We start from the raw sequence: 21,827 nt of genomic DNA, 5'->3' as shown, positions 1-21,827 counted from the left end.
AGGAAAATTAAAGAGACCTTTGGAGATAAGAGAACGACTTGTATGAATATCAAGAGCTCAGATGGAAACCCAGTTCTAAGCAAAGAAGGGAAAGCAGATAGGTGGAAGGAGTATATAGAGGGATTATACAAGGGCGATGTACTTGAGGACAATATTATGGAAATGGAAGAGGATGTAGATGAAGATGAAATGGGAGATATGATACTGCGCGAAGAGTTTGACAGAGCACTGAAAGACCTGAGTCGAAAGAAGGCCCCCGGAGTAGACAATATTCCATTGGAACTACTGACGGCCGTGGGAGAGCCAGTCCTGACAAAACTCTACCATCTGGTGAGCAAGATGTATGAAACAGGCGAAATACCCTCAGACTTCAAGAAGAATATAATAATTCCAATCCCAAAGAAAGCAGGTGTTGACAGATGTGAAAATTACCGAACTATCAGCTTAATAAGTCACAGCTGCAAAATACTAACACGAATTCTTTACAGACGAATGGAAAACTAGTAGAAGCCAACCTCGGGGAAGATCAGTTTGGATTCCGTAGAAACACTGGAACACGTGAGGCAATACTTAGAAGAAAGATTAAGGAAAGGCAAACCTACGTTTCTAGCATTTGTAGACTTAGAGAAAGCTTTTGACAATGTTGACTGGAATACTCTCATTCAAATTCTAAAGGTGGCAGGGGTAAATTACAGGGAGCGAAAGGCTATTTACAATTTGTACAGAAACCAGATGGCAGTTATAAGAGTCGAGGGACATGAAAGGGAAGCAGTGGTTGGGAAGGGAGTAAGACAGGGTTGTAGCCTCTCCCCGATGTTGTTCAATCTGTATATTGAGCAAGCAGTAAAGGAAACAAAAGAAAAATTCGGAGTAGGTATTAAAATTCATGGAGAAGAAATAAAAACTTTGAGGTTCGCCGATGACATTGTAATTCTGTCAGAGACAGCAAAGGACTTGGAAGAGCAGTTGAATGGAATGGACAGTGTCTTGAAAGGAGGATATAAGATGAACATCAACAAAAGCAAAACAAGGATAATGGAATGTAGTCTAATTAAGTCGGGTGATGCTGAGGGAATTAGATTAGGAAATGAGGCACTTAAAGTAGTAAAGGAGTTTTGCTATTTGGGGAGCAAAATAACTGATGATGGTCGAAGAAGAGAGGATATAAAATGTAGGCTGGCAATGGCAAGGAAAGCGTTTCTGAAGAAGAGAAATTTGTTAACATCCAGTATTGATTTAAGTGTCAGGAAGTCATTTCTGAAAGTATTCGTATGGAGTGTAGCCATGTATGGAAGTGAAACATGGACGATAAATAGTTTGGACAAGAAGAGAATAGAAGCTTTCGAAATGTGGTGCTACAGAAGAATGCTGAAGATTAGATGGGTAGATCACATAACTAATGAGGAAGTATTGAATAGGATTGGGGAGAAGAGAAGTTTGTGGCACAACTTGACCAGAAGAAGGGATCGGTTGGTAGGACATGTTCTGAGGCATCAAGGGATCACCAATTTAGTATTAGAGGGCAGCGTGGAGGGTAAAAATCGTAGAGGGAGACCAAGAGATGAATACACTAAGCAGATTCAGAAGGATGTAGGTTGCAGTAGGTACTGGGAGATGAAAAAGCTTGCACAGGATAGAGTATCATGGAGAGCTGCATCAAACCAGTCTCAGGACTGAAGACCACAACAACAACAACATACCTGGATGATACAGCAGATGGAGAGATTCGTTGTGAACCCTGACACTCTGTAGCAGTATTTGCCCCATTTCCTCTTTTTGTCACCGGTGCGAAAAGGTCTTCGCAGTTTTTGTTTTCCCATCCGGTGCAAGATGTAGCACTGGTTAATGGTGGTATGGATTCCACCCTTCAGTTTTGTTTCATGGTTTCCTTCGCCTCGCACTTTGCTCTCTTTCTTTATGCCTCTTTCTACAACTATTAGCATGGTTTTAGTTATGAGCGTCCCCAACTCGACCCAACGAGTGCACTTACTAGTTTTCAGTTCCTTAATGTTAAAAAATACAAAAAAATTAAAAAATTTTAAAAAATAAATAAATGAATAAATAAAATATAAAAAATAACAATAATACACCAACTGCATCCTTTGTACCACATCACATCCCCAGGATGGGAGGGAGGAGACATCGTGGCCAGAGCCCTGCCCACCTTGCCTCCGCCAGCCCACTACCTGATCCATCTCCCCCCCCCCCCCCCCCAAAAAAAAAAAAAAAAAAGTTTGCGTGACGGACTGCCGTCCTAAGGGGCCCGGGTTCGATTCCCGGCTAGGTCGAGTATTTGTCTCCGCTCAGGAACTGGGTGTTGTGTTGTCTTCATAATCATTTCATCCCCATCCGGCGCGCAGTTCGCCCAATGTGGCGTTGAATGTAATATGACCTGCACCAAGGCGGCCGGACCTGCCCCGTAAGGGGCCTCCCAGCCAATGGCGCCAAACGCTCATTTCTACTTTTCCTGGGTAACAAATCCATCAGGGACATTTCAACACTTCCAAAGCTGGCCAGATCGATTGTTGGTGACGTCATTGTGAAGTGGATGCGCTAAGGAACAGCCACAGTTAAACGAAGACCAGGAAGGGCTCACGTACTGAAGGATGCCGACCGTCGAGCATTGCGATGGATGATTCTCAACATTTGTGAGTTCCAAAGTGTTAGTAGCAGTTCCATCTAGCAAATGACTGCGAGTTGGCGGTTAAGAATAATGGCGTAAAATGGTTGAGCTAGTCCTGGTAAGCCAAGTATTTCTGTACCCAGGTACAGGCGATGTAAAGAAAGAAAGTGCTGGACGGTGGAGGACTGGAAACGAGTGATCTGTAGTGATGAACCTCGCAATACCGTGTGGCAAGCCGATGGAAGGGTTTAGGTTTGAACAATGCATGGAGGATGTTACCTGCCACCATGAGTAGAGGCAACAGTGAAGGACGGGGGAGTAATATTAAGGTACTAGGGTGGTTTCCGTGGTTAGGTTCTCGTCCCTTTATTCTGATTAATAAAACACTAAATATCGAAGAATCTGAACGCGTTAGAGCATTATGTAGTGCGTACAGTTGAGGATTATTTAGGAGACAGTGACTGTTTGTCTGAGCACGACAAGTACCCTGTCATAAAGCAGTATCTGCGAGGCAATGCTTTGTACACAGTAGCATTCCTGAACTGGACTGGACCAAGCGAGGTGGCGCAAGTCGTTAGCACACTGGACTCGCATTCTCGAGGACGACGGTTCAAACCCTCGTCCAGGTAGCCTGATTTAGGTTTTTCGTGATTTCCCTGAATCGCTTCAGGCAGGTACCAGGATCGTTCCTTTAAAAGGGCACGGCCGACTTCCTTCCCCATCCATCCCTAATCCGATGGGGCCAATGACCTCGATGTTTGGTCCCTTCCCTCAAGTAAACCAATCATGCAATTGGACTGGCTTGTCCAGAGTCCCGGTCTGACAGGGAGGGAACAAATGGTTCAAATGGCTCTGAGCACTATGGGACTTAACTTCTGAGGTCATCAGTCCCCTAGAACTTTGAACTACTTAAACCTAACTAACCTAAGAACATCACACACATCCATGCCCGGTGCAGGATTCGAGAGAGAGGGAACACCTTTGCGATGTTTCTCAAATGGTTCAAATGGCTCTGAGCACTATGGGACTTAACTTCTGAGGTCATCAGTCCGCTAGAACTTAGAACTACTTAAACCTAACTAACCTTAGGACATCACACACGTCGGCCGCGGTGGTCTCGCGGTTCTAGGCGCGCAGTCCGGAACCGCGCGACTGCTACGGTCGCAGGTTCGAATCCTACCTCGGGCATGGATGTGTGTGATGTCCTTAGGTTAGTTAGGTTTAAGTAGTTCTAAGTTCTAGGGGACTGGTGACCACAGCTGTTAAGTCCCATAGTGCTCAGAGCCATTTGAACCATTTTTTTGACATCACACACATCCATGCCCGAGGCAGGATTCGAACCTGCGTCCGTAGCGCCTAGAACCACTCAGCTACTCCGGCCGGCCCTATGTTTCTCATTCTGGAAACATCCCCCAGGCTATGGCTAAGGCATGTCTCCGCAATATCCTTTCTTCCAGGTGTGCTAGTTGTGAAAGTTTCGCAGTAGAGCTTCTGTGAAGTTTGGAAGGTAGGAGACGAAATATTGGCAGAAGTAAAGCGGTGAGGACAGGGCGTGAGTCGTACTTGGGTAGCTCAGACGGTAGAGCAATTGCCCGCGGAAGGCAAAGGTCCCGAGTTCGAGTGTCGGTCCGGCACACAGTTCTTATCTGCCAGGAAGTTTCACCTTTGCGGTGTGTTAGAGCGCGGACCTCGCTTCAACTCTCAGTATTCAACAATACAACCTTCTCTGGTTTCGGCCCTTGAGGAAGAATGGACTGTCATTCCTCCACAGATATTCAGACATCACACTGGAGGTGTCCTGAGCATAGTTCAATCTGATAAGGTTGGCTGGTTGATTTGAAAGAGGGGATCAAACAGCGAGGTAATCAGTCCCATCGGATTAGGGAAGAATGGGGAAGGAAGTCGGCCGTGCCCTTTCAAAGGAACCATCTCCGCGTGTGCCTGAAGCGATTTAGCGAAATCGCGGAAAATCTAAATTGGAATGACCGGACGCGGGTCTGAACCGTCGACCTCCCGAATGCGGGTCCAGTATGCTAACCAGTGCGCCATCTCGCTTGGTCCGTCATAAGGACGAAGGTTGGGCATTCCCTATATTAATGTCCACTGATAGGTGTCCGAATCCTTTTTATCAGATGGTGTATATCACAAATCGTTGCTCCAGCGAGCAGCACTCGCGTGTCGGCTTGAGCGCAGCATGGCCTCTTGCGCTGATGGCAGTGTCAGTGACCTGGTGGCCAACGCCGCCCTCACACACACACACACACACACAGACGCCGCCTTCCCGGAATTTCCAACAGGTGCGTGCGCTACACGGCGCCTTCGACCGCCGCTCGTTTCGCCCAAAACCTCGGCCGCCCCCCACAACTGATGTACTGTTTATTAGTCGGCGGCGGACACGCGCCTTCACGGTAGCCGTGGACGCATAACAAACAGCCCCGGGGCGCGGCCGGCGCCGATATTGGTGCGGGCTCGCGGGTGATCGGCCCCTGGAGATGGTATCGGGCGCGGGCAGCGGTTCCCGGCTGCTCGGCGGGCCGTGTTAGGCCTAAGATAGAGCGGGCGCGCTCGTGTCTCGCCCGCGGTCGCTGCATTATGCCGGCTATCTGCTCCCTGCGCCATGTTACAATACGCACATTAGCCATGCACCGGCAGGTGAGCCCGTCTTGGAGAGCTCGGTGGGCGGAGGTATAGGGGCGGCAGCGAGGGAGCTCTACGACTGTCGCTTCTCGACGATGAAAGCGAAGGTAGTAGCGCTGCTGTAGGGAAAACGCGCCTCTACATTTGTTCCGTAACGTACTGTAAGAGGTCCATGACTAAGCAATTTATTGCCAGTGCACTCGAGCACATGTAACTTCGATGGCTTGCTCACGCGCTGCCTGCGATATGGAAGTTAAATAGAATCGCTGACCAGAGAGCAGTGTCGGCAGCAGTAGTAGTTGTTGGTCGGTTCTGGGGCCACTGCTGTTTCTTATTTATATAAATGATATACCTTCTAGTATTACAGGTGATTCAAAAATATTTCTGTTTGCTGATGACACCAGCTTGGTAGTGAAGGGTCTTGTGTGTAATATTGAAACAGTATCAAATAATGTAGTTCATGAAATAAGCTCGTGGCTTGTTGAAGGCGTTCGATACAGTTCCGCACTGTCGCCTGATAAACAAAGTAAGAGCCTACGGAATATCAGACCAGCTGTGTGGCTGGATTGAAAAATTTGTAGCAAACAGAACACAGCATGTTGTTACCAATGGAGAGACGTCTACAGATGTTAAAGTAACCCCTGGCGTGCCACAAGGGAGTGTTATGGGACCATTACTTTTCACAATGTATATAAATGACCTAGTAGATAGTGTCGGAAGTTCCATGCGGCTTTTCGCGGATGATGCTGTAGTATACAGAGAAGTCGCGGCATTAGAAAATTGTAGCGAAATGCAGGAAGATCTGCAGCGGATAGACATATGTAATGTATTGCGAATACATAGAAAGAAGGATCCTTTATTGTATGATTACATGATAGCGGAACAAACACTGGTAGCAGTTACTTCTGTAAAATATCTGGGAGTATGCCTGAGGAACGATTTGAAGTGGAATGATCATATAAAATTAATTGTTGGTAAGGCGGGTACCAGGTTGAGATTCATTGGGAGAGTCGTTAGAAAATGTAGTCCATCAACAAAGGAGGTGGCTTACAAAACACTCGTTCGACCTATACTTGAGTATTGCTCATCAGTGTGGGATCCGTAAAAGATCGGGTTGACGGAAGAGATAGAGAAGATCGAAAGAAGAGCGGCGCGTTTCGTCACAGGGTTATTTGGTAACCGTGATAGCGTTACGGAGATGTTTAGCAAACTCAAGTGGCAGACTCTGCAAGAGAGGCGCTCTGCATCGCGGTGTAGCTTGCTGTCCAGGTTTCGAGAGGGTGCGTTTCTGGATGATGTATCGAATATATTGCTTCCCCCTACTTATATCTCCCGAGGAGATCACGAATGCAAAATTAGAGAGATTCGAGCGCGCACGGAGGCTTTCAGACAGTCGTTCTTCCCGCGAACCATACGCGACTGGAACAGAAAAGGGAGGTAATGACAGTGGCACGTAAAGTGCCCTCCGCCACACACCGTTGGGTGGCTTGCGGAGTATAAATGTAGATGTAGATGTAGATGTAGAAAATAATTTGATGCTAAATCACAATAAGACTCAGTTTTTACAGTTTCTAACTCACAATTCAACAAGAACCGATATTTTGATCTGACAGAATGGGCATATTATAAGCGAGACGGAATAGTTCGGGTTCCTAGGCGTTCGGATAGATAGTAAGCTGTTGTTGAAAGCCCATGTTCAGGATCTTGTTTAGAAACTATATGCTGCTTTTTTTTTTACCATAGAACAGTATTTGAAATAAGTGACAGTTCAACACGAAAACTAGTCTACTTCGCCTATTTTCATACGCTTATGTCATATGGTATTATTTTTTGGGGTAATTCTTCTGATTAAAAAAGTGTATTTTTGGCTCAGAAACGGGCTGTTCGAGCTATGTGTGGTGTAAGTTCGAGAACCTCTTGTCGACACCTATTCAATAATCTAGGAATTCTGCCATTGCCCTCACAGTATATATTTTCTTTAATGTCGTTTGTTGTTAGCAATATTAGCTTATTCCCAAGAGTTAGCAGCTTTCACTCAGTTAATACTAGGCAGAAATCAAATCTGCATGTGGAATGCATTTCCTTGACTCTTGTGCAGAAAGGAGTGCAGTATTCTCCTGTATCCATTTTCAATAAGCTACCACAAGAACTCAAAAATCTTAGCAGTAGCCCAAACACTTTTAAGTCCAAACTGAAGAGTTTCCTCATGGCTCACTCCTTCTATTCTGTCGAGGAGCTCCTGGAAGAGCTGAAAAATTAAGCAAATTCCAGTGTTACATTGTTGATTTTCTTTATTTAAACTTATGAATTGTCGCTTGAATTTGTTTCTTATATTTCATTTTATCTGTTTCTACTATCGTGTTATAATTACACGTATTGACTCGTTCCATGACCATGGAGACTTCTCCTTAATTTGGTCACACGGAACAATAAATGAACAAATAAAAATAAAGTAGCTCGCAGTCGGGTGGTTGGGTCACGTCGCTTTTAGAGAGCAGTTATCGAGTTGTATGGCTCACAGAGAGCACTTGTGTCCTGTATGGAATTACCAAGGCCGGTCGTGGAGAACGATGGCAGTGCCTGAGCGATGTAGTATACGGTAAAAGCAAAATAACTGTCATTTATCACCGCGCGCATGTGTAAATTGCTACAACTGGTTTTGTACTATTGTTATATCAAAGCCACATGTAAATATTATTCAATAATTTTTAAATAATGATATTTCTTAGAAAGATAACTTTTGACAGTCATTCATCTGAATTTAATTTTTTTACTAATTTCTCCTATCCATGGTCATGCCAATTATCGTAAATAAAATCAGATGTTTTTCATAACAAAATCTAGTGGTCAGCATTGCACTGGGCTGTGCCAGAAAAATTTGTTATAGGAGCAGATATATACGCGTTATCCGGCGACTTCATTGAGGTAAGAATTTTCAGCTAATTCAGAATGACTTTTCAGGGCCATGACACAGCACTGCTGACTTTCAGATTTACCAGTTTAGATTCACAGTCAGTTAATTATTGAAAGGTTATATATGAGTCAAATGGTTCAAATGGTTCTGAGCACTATACGACTTAACTTCCGAGGTCATCAGTCGCCTAGAACTTAGAACTACTTAAACCTAACTAACCAAAGGACATCACACACAGCCATGCCCGAGGCAGGATTCGAACCTGCGATCGTAGCGTTCGCGCGGTTCCAGACTGTAACGCCTAGAACCGATCGGCCACCCCGGCCGGCTTCAAGGGACGAACATATATAATAGTCAACTGTCCTTCTAGATTATATACGCAAAAAAAGAAAGCGAAGGAAATCGGTAAATGGGATGAACATGTGCAGAAAAACGGTTTCAGAAAAATGGGATAATTTACTCAAGAAAAAGAGCTTCACAAACTGAGCAGGTCAATAATGCATTGGTCCGTCTTTGGCCCTCATGCAAGCAGTTCTTCGGTTTGGCATTGATTAATAGACTTGTTGGATGTCCTCCTGGGGGATACTGTGCCGAATTCTGCCCAATTGGCGCCTTAGATCGTCGAAATCCCGAGCTGGTTGGAGGGTCCTGCCCATACTGTTCCCATTGTTCTCAATTGGGGAGAGATCCGGCGACCTTGCTGGGCAAGGCAGTGTTTGGCAAGCACGAAGAGAAACAGTAGAAGCTCTCGCCGTGAGGGTGTGCATTATCTTACTCACAAGGGAATGGTCCAATAAGACATGTCGAAACCTACGCTGAAATTTTTTTACACACAAAGAAGACAACGAAAGAAATGAACTGTCTAAATTTTATCTGCTAAGAGGCACTGCAAGTATTAAAAAAAAGCTGAAAACTGCCAAATTCGTAGCGCGCCAGGCGGCGGTAGGAATGTACGCCCCTACTGGCACAGTAGCAACTGCGCATGGGCAACTAGGCACACACACACACACACACAGTAGACTTCGGCGGCACATTTATAAACAGGAAACACGACACAACCTGATCGTAATTTGTAAAAGACGTTTCAGGGTACCGTTCGTTGATAGTTTCTCTGACACTGCAGTACGGAGTTACTATTCTCTCGAATTAGCCACTCAAGTAACATCTATTACAAATTATCAGTTGTTTTTTGCAGTATTCGTAAGTACTGACAATACAGATAAAGGTGAATTAATGTTTATTCTGCTTTCGTAAGGCATGCATACTAACAGTTACCTTTTTTCTTCCAGTTTCACAGTAATGTGGAACCCAATTAACGTTCTCAATTTGGCAATGATGAAATATGAAGAACGTGGTTTCCAGCCGAAATCACGCACTTCTCCTGGCGACGTACGCGTGTGTCATTTGTTTGTTGATTTCCTTGACATTCATTCAAATGATATCGACATTTCGTTTGAAGTTGTGGATACGTTAGAAGAAATAGGAAATAACTGTGACGATCCCATGAATTGTGGTTCGGACGACGTCAGTTGTGCCAGTAACAGTTATGAAGAGGAATATCTTCCAAGCCTAAAAAACAAAAAAACTAAAAGAAAAGTCAGTGAAATATTGATTAAACGAAGGAGAGAAAAAACGCTTGACGTTACACAGTGTGCAAAGGCGTATTCGTTTCGTAAAATCGGAACGTGAACTGTGCAAATGGAAGAATGAATTACATGAAGTAAGAAATATGCGTCAAACGGAAACCCGAAACCATCTGAATGAAAAACTTCTAAAGATTTAGAACTGCTCGTGAGGGGCTATGCACCATTATCGATGGAGATCTGCGAGAATGGGCACTTCGAATTGCATCTGACATGAACTTTGGCAATTTCCAGGCACAGTCGGCCGGGCTACGCGGGTTCAAGAAATCGCACGGAATAGGAAGTCCTAAAATTACCAAGTTTACGACACGTAAACGTGTAGCGCAACTGCCAGTGATAGACAATGTTACAGAGAAATTCATAGCCGACGTAAAGACGAAACTTGCTGTTATCCCCGCAACTGCTGTTTATAACGCTGATCAGTCAGGTTTCGTGAAAGAAGTGCGTGCACAGCGCACTTTATTATTTCGGGGTGAAGAAAAGACGGAGTCCGTTGCCCAATCAATGAATGCACTGACAAATTCGTATACGATAATGCCATTGAAAATTATGAGTGATTTATTGTTTCCGCAGCTGTATATCTGTCTTCAAGAACCACAAGGCTAATTAGGACAAAAAAAAATGGACTGTTTAGTTGCAAAAATCTTGTCATCGACAAATCAGAATCTGGAAAAATAGGAAAGAATAATTTTCAACATTTCGTTCGAAACGTACCGTATTCACACCAGCTGCAGAAACTAATTCATTGCTTTTGTTGGATTCATGGTCTGGACATAACGACGCCTCTGTTTTCTAGATAAGCTTAAGTATTGTGGTATGAGTGGGACACTGCACAAATTAGTTCATACTTAACTGGAAGAATGCAGAAGGTTGAAATTAACAGTACAGATAGTCTGCAAAAATCAGCAGAGTCCTCTAACTTGGGAGGTATCAAGAATGGTGTCCCACAGGGTTCAGTCTTGGGTCCCTTATTGTTCTTAATATACATTAACGACTCGCCACTCTACATTCGTGAAGGTGCAAAGCTAGTTCTTTTTGTGATGATACAATTGTAGTAATCACACCAAACAAGCAAGAATCAGCTAAGGAAATTGTAAATAATGTCTTTCAGAAAATTATTAAGTGGCTCAATGCAAATGGACTCTCACTAAATTTTGAGAAAACACATTTTTATACAATTTTGTACAGTAAATGGCATAACATCATTGATAAATACAGACTATGAACAGAAGTCTGTTGCTAAAGTAGAATACTCAAAATTTCTGGGTGTGCGCATTGATGAGAAATTGAATAGGAAGAAACACATCGATGATCTGCTGAAACAGTTAGGTTCAGCTACTTACGCTATTAGAGTTATTGCAAATTTTGGTGATAGACATATCAGTAAATTAGCGTACTATGCCTATTTTCATTCACTGTTTTCATGTGGCATCATAATTTGGGGCAATTCGTGATTGAGGGAGAAAGTATTCATTACACAAAAGCGTGTAATCAGAATAATAGCCGAATCCCACCCAAGATCACCTTGCAGACGTTTATTTAAGGAACTCGGGATATTCACAGTACCTTTGCAATACATATATTCACTTATGAAATTTGTCATTAATAACCCATCCCAATTCAAAAATAACAGGGAAATGCATAGCTACAACGCTAGAAGAAAGGATGATATTCACTATTCTGGATTAAATCTCACTTTGGAACAGAAAGGGGTGAATTATGGTGCCACAAAATCTTTGGTCATTTGCCAAATACCATTAAAAGTCTGACAGATAGCCAACCAACATTTAAAAGCAAATTAAAAGAATTTATGAGTGACAACTCCTTCTACTCAATTGATGAATTCTTAGATATGAAGTAGTAACTGTAAAGAAAAGAAAAAAGATTAATTAATTATTTTGTGTAAAGAAAACTTATGTTAAAGTGACACGTTCCACATCATTACGAAATGTCGTATTCATGATCTATGGAATAAGCATTAATGTATGTATGTGGAGGACAACGAAAAATCTGTAGATGTAATGTGAATTTCACTTGGAAGTACTAGTGCGATTCAATCTCTCGATATAGAATTTTTTCGAAATCGGAAAGTATTTTTCAGGAAATTATCAGACTAAATAATTTCCAATATCTCTCTTTCATTTCAATTTTATCAGCGGAACAGTATTCTTAAGCTCCAGTCATTTGTGCATTACCAGTTATCTTCGCAACGCTTTACGAATTTGATCAAGTATGCCTGGTATGCAGCGCAACATACAGAACAACGGCTGGGACCATTTCTGACTGCATCCCAGCTCTGTCTAAATAAAACTAGTGGTTACTGCGAAGTGCCTGACTGCATCAATTTTTCCTTGTCTGCTGTGCCTGGTGCAAGAAAAATGTTTGTTGTTGTCATCCAATAGACGCTTCGCATTTTTGTGACGACTACAGAGAATAAACAGAGAACTGTTTCACTGATAGACATATGTACAACATTCAAACATTATTATAAGGAATGGCATACAGGAATTGTTATAATATGTAGTACTGCAAGACAAATTTCATTTCAACAAATTACAAGTCCTCATTGATGGAAATCGTTTGTGAAATCAAACACTGTCATGATTTTATTTTCTCTGCTAGCAACTTTGATCGGGATTACGTGTGCAAGAATTGAACTGTCGATGTGAAGTTATTCAAAAAATGTTTGTACAGTTTAAGCCAGGTTTTCAGGGAGCTAACAAGCTAACAAGCACGAGCAAAAGAGAATTTTGTCTGGTGTACCTGATAGGCCTCTTGCAGGTCTTTCAACTGCGTGCCACAGCAGCTACTTAGGTGTCCCTAACCTTCCCCAGTTACCTAATCGGAAAATGGAGACCGGCAGTTTAGCGTGAAATACGAACCACATGTCTTTCTTGGCGATTCTAACATCTCTGAGTAATGAATGCTTGGTTAAACATCATAGTGAAATTGTTGTGGTCTGAACGGGATTAGATCCCGCGCTCTCTGGACCACGAAGCGCGCGCCTTGCCACTAGACCATTTTTGATTTAGAGATTAAAAAAACATAAAAGAATGTGACTATTAGACCTCAGTGGGAACGCTAGCTGTGTCACCTCTTGAGATGATATTCGACGTCGGTAATTAGTGTTCTGTTCATAAACTTCCCCTCAGTGGTAATGAGAAGCCAGGGAAAAAATGGCAGTCGACATACAAGGAAAAATTTGGACCACTGCTAAGGAGTGATGGAGATGCAATTCCGTGTAAAGTGCACGATTTCCGCATGCATGTCACGCCTCCATACAAATTGAGACACTTCCTTTCCTGCGTCATTTTGCGTTCTCCGTCAAGAACATTGTCGCTGTAACAAGTAATATCCTGTATGCCGAATATTAGATCCAAAAACTAAAAACTAATAACACAGCGTTCATAGGCAATGTTCGCTACCTTGTGTTCTCTTCCGTTCCCTACAGTATACACGATTCTTCTCATGTACAAGCGAATAGTAGTGAAATTCCTGCAGATGCTCATTCGCACCTGTTCACATCCATTCGCTCCATTGAAAAAATAAACCAGGCTTTGAGGTGCTTAAAATTGGTGCCTGTGAACTCTGGATAATTCCGATACACGGCGCTGCGTGAGTGATTCGCCGAGTCGCGCGCTAGACGGGCAGGGCTTTACAAACCGCTGTTCAAAACGGCTCTGAGCACTATGGGACTTAAAAGCTGAGGTCATCAGTCCCCTAGAAATTAGAACTACTTAAACGTAACTAACCTAAGGACATCACACACATCCATGCCCGAGGCAGGATTCGAACCTGCGACCGTAGCGGTCGCGCGGTTCCAGACTAAAGCGCCTAGAACCGCTCGGCCACACCGGCCGGCACAAACCGCTGTTATAAACTTTTCTTAGCGGTAAAAATGTGTAACTTGAAAATTTTTTACAAAGTACTTGCAGTGTCTGTTAGCAGCTAAAATTTTGGCAGTGCATTTCTTTCGTTGTCTTCTTCCTGTGTAAAAAAAAATTCGGGGTAGGTTTCGACATGTCTTATTGGACCATTCCCTTGTGAGACGTAATCTCAGGATGGGTAGCCATGAAGGTCAACAAAACGGGGAGTTGAATATCGCGATCAACCGTTGCATTGTAAGTGTGCCGCGGATGACAACGGAATGGGTCCTATATGAAGTCTACACGGATTGTCAGCCGAGAAGCGTCGTCGTCTCGTAGTAACGTTTCGATGGAATGCGTCTCCATCATCTTCAGGCGAAGATGGGTCCTGAAATGGGTCCTGCTACGAAATGAAAAACGCATCAGACCATAACTCCTGGCTATCGGACCGTATGGCGGATGACAGTCAATTTCGTGTCCAAGGCGTCACCAGACACCTCTTCGCTGCTCGTTGTGGCTCAGTTCGTAGCGGGACTCATTACTGAAGACAGTTCTACCCCAGTTAGTGAAATTCCAGGTGGCAGACGTGTCTGGAGACGCCCTGGACCGCGTTGGGATACCAACATGCATCCAGGATTGATAGTCGTCCGCGACACCGTTACAGCACAGCGGTACGTCGACGACATTCTACGTCCATTTTTGTTGCCCTTCATGACAAACCATGCTAGGGCATATTACAGCAAGATAATTCCCGCCCGCACATGGCAAGAGTTTCTACTGATTTCTTCGTACTTGTCAAGACCTACGTCGGCCAGTAAGGTCGCCCGATGTCTCGACAGTTGAGAACGTTTGAAGCATTCTGTACAGGGCCCTGGAACCAGCTCGGGATTTCGACGATAACGCGCCAGACGGACAGAATTTGGCACGATGGCTCTCAGGAAGACGTGTAGCAACTTAATCAATGCCAAGTCGAATAACTGCTTCTATAAGGACCGGAGGTGGACCAACGCGTTATTCAGTTGCTCAACATACGAAGCTCTGTCTCTGGACTAGCTCATGCAATTTCTCTGAAATGGTACTCATAAGTTTGTCTGTACATGTGCGTCACACCTACCGAATTCCGACATATTCGGGTGGTGCGTCATTTTCTTTTGTCTTAGAATGTAATTCGGGAAGACATTCTACAGGGTATCCACACAAAATACTCCCTGATTCCCTCAAGCAATTAATAAAACTGTGAGACAAAAATTGATTCTTCACTATGGACCGGCAGTACAACCGTGATACGTATTGTTTGCGGCAACATGTAAAGCAACTCAATAAGTTTTGTGTATATTTTTTTCGAAGAAGAACTATTTTTTCGTTGTTTTAGAGACCAAATAATCACCTGGAATGATTACATCTGCATCTACATGCACATGACTATTCTGCAATTCACAACTAAGTGCCCGGTAGAGGATTCCTCGAACCACCTTTATACTATTTTTCCACCGTTCCACTCTCGAACAGCGCTCGGGAGAAACGAACACTTAAGTCTTTCCGCGCGAGCTATGATGTCTCTTATTTTATTACGATGATCACTTCTTCCAATGTAAGCTGGCTACAATAAGATATTTTCACATTCAGAGGAGAAAGTTTGTGACTGAATTTTCGTGGAAAGATCTCGCCACAAGGAAAAACGCCATTGTTTTAATGATTGCCACCACAATTCGCGTACCATATCCGTGACACTCTGTCCCTTATTTCGGCACACAGCTGCCTCTTTTCCCATTTGGCTTGTAGCTCAAGATCTTTTGGGGAATTACTGTGGTCTAGCGTTCTCATGAGATGTTGTCTCCAGTTTTCACGATATTTTTAAATTTTTCATTCATGTTGAAAATACTTAATTCTGTTCTAATTTCTTCATTTCTAATCACGTATCATCTTGCGCAGCCTTTCGTTTTTCTTTTAAGGAACTTTATCTCTGCTATTTGAATTTTATTTTCTTGTTTTGTTTGTGGTAACCCAATTTTCACTTCCATAGGAGATAGCACAGGAACCGCCATTACTTTAATGATGGTCTCTTTTTGTATTTCATGGCCCAATGTTCTGTTATGATACCACAGACAGCTTGAAATTTGTGAATTTTATTTTCAGTATCAGAGTCAAAGTCAAAACATTTAGCACAGCATAAATAAGAGATTTGAGACTTATTTTAAAATTGATTTATGCAAGACAATTTTTGATGTGCCTGGATATTTTCCTCAGAATACCATTATTTTCGTTTTATTACTGGAAATTTTAAAGTTTTACTTTTTGCAAATTTCGTTCAGCTGGTATAATGATATTTTGAGGTCATCATCATTTTTTTTAATAAGTCCTAATTAGTTGTCTTAATTCTTTTATTTACTTTACATTTCCATTTGCGAAGAATGAAGTCAACGTAAATACGAGGGCTGTTCGTAAAGCAAGGTCCGATCGGTACCGAAATGGAAATCGCAGTGAAAACCAAAAATGTTTCATCCTCAACGGTTTGCTACATCTTCCCGTTATTTCTCTACACAGTCGACGCTCCGACTCAGACGATTGTTGTAGCGTTGTAGGGGCCACCAGCTTTGCAACATCCCCGTCATACAGGTGCCGGTGCTTTCCACCACTTATCGGCGCTGGTCTGCAGCTCGTCGTTTGTGCCAAAATGTTTCCACAGCCAGCGGTAAATGTGGGTGGAGATGAACATCAGAGGAAGGGGCTGTATGGGGTGATCAAACACTTCCCATCGAAACCGTCGCAAGAGCGTTCTCATTGCCCCTGCGGTGTGCGGCCGAGAATTGTCATGAAGAAGGAAATGCATGACAGTACTGTATGTGGGATTGCATGAAATCAGGCGAAACCTCGCAGTGAGCACTCTTTCTTGGCGGTAGACGCTACTGTTATAGACAATTTTACACGTTCGCTGTGTGCTCAGAACTAAAAAGAGCGATGTGACGCGATCGACAGGCATAGTCGAGACACTGTCCAAAACATCTGTGCAAGGTGCATCGAATTTTCACTGTCGTTTCCATTTGACGACTCATAAAAACCTTACTTTCCGAGTAGTCCTCGTATTAAAAAGGGTAAGTAATAGTCCATACCCTTGTCGAACACCTTGGTTAATAATTATTCCTACCTGTTTATCACAATGTGTGTAGCTTTGTAAAGACCTGTCTCTACCTCTGATTAGGGTATCCACATTCAGACATAATCTTCCATAGGATGCCCCAGCTCACACGGCCCAAACCCTTCTCAAGGTCAATAAACGCCTTATGGAATTCTATATTACATTCTCTGTGTTTTTCTATAATGTTTTTAATTACATACACGTCGTCTGTGCATGTACGATCTTATCTAAATCCATTTTGTTCTTTAGAAATAATAGGTTCTGTGATACTCTTCATGGAGTTATTTATTATCTTTGGGCACAGTTTGTAGCCAGTGTTTAGAAGACTGATGCCACGACAATCTTTACAGTCATTACGTTTCCCTGTCTTGAAACGAGAGATTACTTCTGCCGTGTACCAAGGGATTGGGATCTCGCAGATCGTCCAATATTCATTTATGAATCACGAAAGTTTTTTATCTAATGGTAACCCTCCATATTTGTTCTGTGTTTATTCCATCATGGATTAGATAGAATCTTCTAAATATTCTGTCAATAAAACACAATCCTTGGTTTGCCTTTCCCCCAACATTATCTATGTGGTAGTCCCAATTGATGTTGCCCTAATTGTAATTCCTAGGTAGTTAGTTGAGTTGACAACCATTAGATATGTCTGGTTTATCGTGTAGCTGAAATCTGGCAGATTTCTTTTCGTACTCATGTGGATGATCTCACATTGTTCCTTATACAGAGACAATTGACAATTTCCGCACAGAGCAGATAACGTGTATAAGTCATTCTGCAATTTGATTTTGATCTTTTGATGAGTTTACTAGACGGTAAATGACAGCATCATGCCTAGAATGGCTGATCATCTTGTCTCCTAAATAGTTTATATAGTATAGAAACAGCGGGGGACCTATAATACTTCCCTGGGGAACGCCAGATATCACTCCTATTTTGCCGGCCGCGGTGGCCGTGCGGTTCTAGGCCCTCCAGAATGGAGCCGCGCTGTTGCTACGGTCGCAGGTTCGAATCCTGCCTCTGGCATGGGTGTATGTGATGTCCTTAGGTTAGTTAGGTTTAAGCAGTTCTAAGTTCTAGGGGACTGATGACCACAGCAGTTGAGTCCCATAGTGCTCAGAGCCATTTGAACCATTTTTTTCACTCCTATTTTACTCGACGATTTTCCGTCGATTATTAAGCACTTTTGTGACCTTTCCGACAGGAAATCATGAATGCAGTCGCACAACTGAAGCGATACTTCATAGGCACGCAATTTGATTAGAAGTCTCTTGCGAAGAATGGTGTCAAAAGCTTTCTAGAAACATGGAATTAATTTGAGATCGCCGGCCGCAGTGGTCGTGCGGTTCTAGGCGCTGCAGTCTGGAACCGCGAGACCGCTACGGTCGCAGGTTCGAATCCTGCCTCGGGCATGGATGTGTGTGATGTCCTTAGGTTAGTTAGGTTTAACTAGTTCTAAGTTCTAGGGGACTAATGACCTCAGAAGTTGAGTCCCATAGTGCTCAGAGCCATTTGAACCATTTGAACCAATTTGAGATTACCTGTCGATAGCACTCATTATTTATGAGAATAAAGAGCTAGTCGTGTTTCAGAAGAACGATATTTTCTGAATCTGTGGTGACTTTGTGTCAACAGACCATTATCTTAGAGGTAATTCATAATGTTCGAACACAGTATACACTACACCTCAAAAGAGAGTTCAGTGAGCAGTGTGGTGTGCGGGAACGGAATGATCCGTTGGTGTCCAAAGAAATTTCTGATGTGAATTTAAAAGGAACGATTAATGCTGGCTATGGCAAGTTTCTGGTCGCTGGGAGTACAAACAGACAGCTTATGGCACAGTTGGTAAAATGCTAGAGGAGTTCAGAGAGACCTCACTAAAAATACCGTAAAAGAAAGTTTACCGAGCTTCACGAGAGTTAAACATCCTTCGCACAACATTTCACAAGGTGCTGTAAGAACGACTTCGCTTGGACTTCTACAAAGTTCAAATTGTGCAAGAATTCATGCGAAACGACTTGACGCTTCGCCACGAATTCGCTATAGGGATGTTAGAGCGAATCGGGAAAACCTCAACTATCTAGAAAAATTTGAAATGATAAGACCGCTTTAGTTGTTAAGTCCTTTTTTTATAGAAACTACCACTTTCGCAGTATTTTAGCTCCATCATCAGGTGCAATAAAATCAAGTCATGTTCATAAGGAAAAAAGAGGCAGGGATGACACAGCGTTCATAATAGCCAAATTTTCGATAAGTAGTGAAGGGCAAAAAGAAAATCACATAGAACACTCCCGTGATACCATGAGTAACAGTATATGGTAAGCTAGTGGAGTCCTCACATGGCGAACTGGCGATCAAAGGACAGACCACATATGATCGTCTACGAAACAACGTAAAAACTGCGCAGCTAACGATCCCCACTTGCCAACAGTAAGGGCGGGCACGAGATTGTGTACTAGACAGGGCCGTATTTACAAACGACGGAGCCCAAGGCCAGGGACTTTTCGGGCCCCCCCCCCCCCCCCCGGCTCTCATTTGTTTTTAGTTCCATTCATTTCTCGTTGCCCTACTAAATTAAGATTCCACATTATAAATATTTAATCAATAATGAAGTTACTTAAAAGAAACACTTCATGAACTCCGCGCTTAAAAAGTTCTCTTTCTACTTACATCAATCCTTCGGCTTCAATCTTCCTGCTTACTGTTACGTATCTGCTATGAAAAGGAAAATTACAAAGGAACGACGGAAAGGAACAAGTACGACTTACGTGGGACGCATTTTAACCTGCAAGGGTGTACGTTGAAGGGAAACTTAATAGCCAACACACTGAATAACAACGACGCAAATTCGGCCGATACGACTTATTCACAGAAAACAAGGAAAAGTTGTAAATGTATTTTAACCTAGGAATTTGACTTTAAACTAAAAATCTTTTCACCGAGATTGCTTTCCGGAAAAATTATAAATTATGTCATCACAATTAATTCCCTTTAAAGTTTCGCTTTAAATTTCTAATATATGAGTTATTTATGAGTTAAATCTTCCTTGCGAAGCAGTAAACCAGAGACAATTTTTACTCCTTTTTAAAACATAAAACGAGCCTCGATCTGAAAAATTAGCACCCTGAGCACAACCATGACGTTCGGACGTAATTTGTCACATTCTTTTTCTTGCGGGAGCAACAAAAAGCCTAAATGGAGCTGCCACGAATTTCACTGCTACCAACGCTTTCATTGACTGGTGTTAAAATTTCATTTTGTAAATGTTACTACAACCGATCGGGCGGTCCAAATATACTTTTTATGCGTTTTCACGCTTAGAGAAGCGTTCACCGAATCTTTTAGCCTGAACTGCATCTTCCTTTTTTCATTCACTAGTTGGTATCCTATTTAACAACCGCCTATCGTGATGGATAGGCTACTTTTTAAAACAGAATAGTAGTCTCGGAAAGGATGAAAAAATCATCCATGCAGTTGCGTAACATAGGTTGACTTCTGTTTCGATAGTTATAAAAATATATGTTCAGAAGGAAATTCTAGAACCTAGAAATTTCTTGGTTATAAAAGGTTCAAGTAAAGCAAATAGTAAATATAGATAAAATACTGTAAGGCAAGTGCACATACGTACTTGAAAAATAGCAAGTCATGGTAATCAGATAACATCGGTGTGAACTTCAAGGGTAAAGTTTGTCAACTGACTAGGCTCTTAAATGAAGGCAACTAACTATAGATACTTGTGTGTGCGTAGGAAATGCGGAAGTGAACATGCAAAGTTGTTTACATAAAATCCACTGACGAATTAAATTTGTGTGTGATTAGGCGCGCATAATTAAAGCTCTAATGGTGTAAAATGAAAACTTGAAGTCTCAAAATAATTGTGAAAATTGAATTTTCTTTCTTCCAGATGTCATATCACAAGAAAGGAATTCAGTTTTCGCAACTGTTTTAGGACGTCACTTTCTTTTTACACCATTAGAGATTTAATTATGCGCTCCTAATCACGCACAGTTTTTATTCGTCAGTTGATTTTATTTAAGCAACTTAGCACGCTCATTTCCGCATTTCTTACGCACATACACTTAGTGCCCTTTATACGTAAGTTAGCTTAACTTAAGAACATGGCACGTTATTTCCCTTTTTGTTTTTTTACTCTTTTGACTCTCCACTCCTAGGAGTAGAGCAGGGTGTTCGAGATCCGACCCATTAAGAGTCGCGGTTCTATTCAGCCAGCTCGAGACAAGCTGATAGCGGGGCAAATGGTGGATTCCAATTGGGAATAAATGGCGGTGGCTTACCAGTTCTGGCATATGCCTTACAACCGAAGGAAACCTCCCGAATATCTTGGTCGGAACCGGGGGACTGGCACGATATTACTTGCTTTCTGGGATTTTATCCTTCGTTGAGGATATTGTCCGAGACAGAAATTAAAATGAAGTATAGACCTGTATGGGAGGACTGTAAGTGTTGGATAGCGTGCATGTGTTATTGAACAGAGTGGAGTGTTCACCCAATTCTTTAGTCAGTTGTCAAGTTTTATACGTGAAGTTCCCACTGATGTTACCTGATTACCATGACTTATTATTTTGTTGTTTCTCAGGTGAATTGTTACTTGACAAGAACGAAACGGCTACGAGGAACGTTTGAAAAGTCCGTGCAGAGTCCGAGAGATGGCACCACCGGTGCGTATCGAGGTCACGGTTAGTTTTAGTTCTTTGGAAAGAATGCACACCAAGTTTCAGCCATATTGGTCAAGTTCTTTGTGTTTGACATTCGTGTGAATCAAGGAAGTGGAGTGATTGTCAAAAAATGGACGAAAAAGAATTTAGTGTGGTAATTAAACATTACTCCATGAAAGGCAAAACGCCTCAGGAGGCTAAAGAGAAGCTTGATAAACATTACGATGATTCTGCACCTTCGATTAGAACAGTTTATAAATGGTTTCAATTTTCGGAGTAGGAATATGGGACCAAGTAATGATGAACGTTTTGGACGTCCTGTGGAGGTT

This window comes from Schistocerca americana, chromosome 3, assembly GCF_021461395.2.
Source record: "Schistocerca americana isolate TAMUIC-IGC-003095 chromosome 3, iqSchAmer2.1, whole genome shotgun sequence".
Classification (NCBI taxonomy): Eukaryota; Metazoa; Arthropoda; class Insecta; order Orthoptera; family Acrididae; genus Schistocerca; species Schistocerca americana.
This window is presented reverse-complemented; position numbering follows the sequence as displayed.